Here is a 4155-nt window from a genome sequence, read left to right on the forward strand (position 1 = left end):
ATCTCTGGAAGGAAAGATTTGCAAACAAGTAATTATAAGGGGAAGAGCACTTGCTATAACAAAAGTGTGGACAAAGAGTGCAAAAGGGAGAAAAAGCACATTAGACCAAGGTGAATGGGAGGGTGGTGGTGGCAGAGGCGGCTTAGGAGGGGGATGGTGCCTGGTAAGGAGCGAAGGGATTTAAAGCTGCAAAGGTAAACTGAATCTATGGTGGGAAGGACCTTGAGGGCTCTGGAAGAGCATCTGAGTGCCATTCTCAGGGTCCGAGAGACGGCGGTAGGCTCTGGGGCAGAGTAGTGCCATGCTCAGGTTTGTGTTTTGGGGACTGTAACTCTGGAGTGGGTGTGAAGGGGCACCCCTGGATGTGGGGTGCTTAAATCTTCCTGTTGCAGTCGGAACTGACTGGGGACAACTTCTGGGGACTGGATTGATCTGGGGCCATGTAACCTCAGGTGAGGAAAGGGGAGGAACGCAGGGGTTGATAACCAGAAAAAGTCCTTTCTTCCAACTCCCCTGCTAGGAACTGTACCAGATAGGAAGGTACAGGGCTGCAAGGAGCAGGAACCCTGGTTATAGAGGTTTACACACACAGGGGGTCTTTTTCTCATAATAAGAAACCAGGAGAAAGAAATCAGAAATCAGCGATAACATTGCTGTTGTAGCTCAACCATTCTGAGGTTTCTTCTGGCCTTAATTATTTAATTGATTTACAATGCTTAAGGTGTACTGTAAAGTGATTCAGTTAAATATATGGTTACGTCTTTTTCATATTCTTTTCCAATATAGGTTTTTATAAGATATTGAATATAGTTCCCTGTGCTATACAGTAGGGCCTTGCTGTTTATCTATTTTTATATATAGTAGTGTGTAACTGTTAACTCCATATTCCCAACTACCCCTCCCTGCTCCCTTTCCCCTTTGGTAACCATAAGCTTGTTCTCTAAGTCTATGAGTCCGTTTCCATTTTGTATATAAGTTCATTTGTATCCTTTTTTTGAGTCCACATTTAAGTGACATCATATGATGTCTTTGTCTGACTGACTTAGTTCACTTAGTATGTCCATCCATGTTGCTGCAAATGGCATTATTTCATTCTTTTTTTATGGTTGAGTACTATTCTCTTGAATATGTATTCTCATATATACCATATCGTCTTTATCCATTCACCTGTCGATGGACACTTAATTTGCTTCCATATCCTGGCTATTGTGAACAGTGCTGCCATGAACATTGGGGTGCATGTATCTTTCCAAGTTAGCCTTTTCATTTTTTTCTGTATATTTGCCCAGGAATGGGATTACTGGATCATATGGTAACTCTGTTTTTAGTTTTTTTTTTCAAGGAACCACCATACTGTTCTCCATAATGGCTGCACCAACTTACTTTCCCACCAACAGTGTAGGAGAGTTTCTTCTGGCCTTTTCTTTGTGGTCTTAGATGACTGGTATAGCACCATTTCCCTCTCCAGGGAATCTTCCTGACCCAGGGATCAAACCGGGGTCTCCTCCATTGCAGGTGGATTCTTAATCTACTGAGCCACCAAGGGAGCACCCTAGGTATCATGCCCACATTCAAAACAAAACAGACAGAAAGATGAAAAGAGAGAGGTCACACCAGCTGAATCTGGCCCCTTTTATTAAGAAAGCAGAAACTCCTGGACTTGACACTGTGAAATCCACCGTGTCTTCCCACTTGTACTCCAGAGACTCGCTGCAGTGGGTCCCAGCTTGTCCCTATCTCCCCTTAGAGGGGCCCTTAGAAGTAGATCCAGCTGCTGTGTGACTTGTGCTAAGCAGCATGGGGAGGGCTCCCTGGGTCACGTGACACAGCTGCTGAATACCCTGTGGGCCTTTTCCAAGCTGAGCTGGTGCAGAGGGCCTGGGGACTGCTGCCATTCAGAGTCCAGTTTCCTAGGAGCAGAGAGTTCTAGTAGCAATATGCTCTGGGGGCTGTATTGTCCATATAAGTCTATGGCTTGTCTCCTTTCCTGGCAAGTCCATTGTGCCCTTATGCTGAAGTGAGGGGCCCTCCAAAGTCCGACTTGGTGGCTGTATCAGTCAGGAGAGGATGAGTTAGGTTGTGGTAACAAATGCCCTTAAAAGTGTAATGGCTTAGGGACTTGCCTGGAGGTCTGGGGGTTAAAATTCTCCACTGCCAATGCAGGAGGCATGGGTTCTATCCCTGGTCGGGAACTAAGACCTCACATGCTACAAGGCTCAGCCAAAAACAATTGGAAAAAAAAAAAAAGATACATTAAAAAAAAAAGTGTAATGGCTTAAACACAAAGATTTATCTTGTTCATTCTAAAAGTCCATCATGAATCCACTCAGAGCTCTGTTCTATTTCTCCCCACTCTGGGATGCAAGGAAATCCAACCAGTCCATCCTAAAGGAGATCAGTCCTGAGTGTTCATTGGAAGGACTAATGTTGAAGCTGAAACTCCAATACTTTGGCCACCTGATGCAAAGAGCTGACTCATTTGAAAAGACCCTGATGGTGGGAAAGATTGAAGGCAGGAAGAGAAGGGAAGAACAGAGGATGGGATGGTTGGATGGCATCACCAACTTGATGGACATGAGTTTGAGTAAACTCCAGGAGCTGGTGATGGGCAGGGAGGCCTGGTGCATTGCAGTCCATGGGGTCGCAAAGAGTCGGACACAACTGAGCAGCTGAACTGAACTGAACTGGGATGCAGGCTAATGAATGGCCACCATTTTGAACTTGCTGGTTGCTGGAACAGAGAGAGAGGAAAGATCTGGAGGGTCCTGAATTGGCATTTGAATACTTTGACTTGGAATAGACTCATATAATTTTTACTCACAACTCACTGGCTGGGACCAGTCACATAAGTCAGTTCAGTTGCTCAGTCGTGTCCGACTCTTTATGACGACCCCATGGACTGCAGCATGCCAGGCTTCCCTATCCATCACCAACTCCTGGAGTTTACTCAAACTCATGTCCATTGAGTCAGTGATGCCATCCCAACCATCTCATCCTCTGTCATCCCCTTCTCCTCCTGCCTTCAATCTTTCCCACCATCAGGGTCTTTTCCAGTGAGTCAGCTCTTTACATCAGGTGACCAAAATATTGGAGCTTCAGCTTCAGCATCAGTCCTTCCAGTGAAAATTCAGGATTGATTTCCTTTAGGATGGACTGGTTGGATCTCCTCTCAGTCCAAGGGACTGTCAAGAGTCTTCTCCAACACCACAGTTCAAAAGCATCAATTCTTTGGCATTCAGCTTTCTTTACAGTCCAACTCTCACATCCATACATGACTGCTGGAAAAACCATAGCTTTGACTAGATGGACCTTTGTTGGCAAAATAATGTCTCTGCTTCTTAATATGCTATGTAGGTTGGTCATAGTTTTTCTTCCAAGGAGCATCTTTTAATTTCGTGGTTGCATTCACCATCTGCAGTGATGGCCCCACCCAACTACAGAGGGATCCCTGAGGTGTGATCCTACCCCATGCCTGGAAGAGAGAGTGGAAATGGCCAGTGAACAGCACTCATGATCAACATAGTAATTTGGGGAAAGCTGTCTAATTTCTCCAAGCTTTCTTTACATCGTCTAAAAATGGAGCTTCTAAGGCAGAAACTTTGTGTGTGCTCAGTCGCTCAATCATGTCCAACTCTTTGTGACCCCATGGACCATAGCCCGCCAAGCTCCCTCTGTCCATGCGATTTTCTAGGCAAGAATAGCGGAGTGGATTGCCATTTCCTTGTCCAGGGCATCTTCCCCACCCAGGGACTGAACCCGTGTCTCCACAGACTAAGATTGTTTTTGTGTGTGTGTGTGTGTGTGTGTGTAATGAAGTTTTATTAAAGTATAAAGGAGATAGAGAAAGTTTCTGACATAGGCATCAGAAGGGGGTAGAAAGAGTACCCCCAGACTAAGATTGTTAAGTGTCAGTTCAAGTCACCAAATGAGTTCTGTTCAGCTCAAATGCAGCCCTGAACATCACACACGTGAGAGAGGGAACTGCAGAGCAGAGACTGTGGAGGACAAGCTGAAATCCTCCATGCACAGATACCCATGTGACCCGGGCTGTGTCCACAACAGATTGCTGTGCTCAGGGTGCGAGTGACCCCTGGAAGGCCCCTGACTATGAAGGGTCCTCAGGGATCTCTTTCTGGCCATGAGACACACTCCCCA

Source organism: Bison bison, unplaced genomic scaffold (genome assembly GCF_000754665.1).
Source record: "Bison bison bison isolate TAMUID 2011002044 unplaced genomic scaffold, Bison_UMD1.0 scf7180017864480, whole genome shotgun sequence".
In the NCBI taxonomy this organism is placed as follows: Eukaryota; Metazoa; Chordata; class Mammalia; order Artiodactyla; family Bovidae; genus Bison; species Bison bison.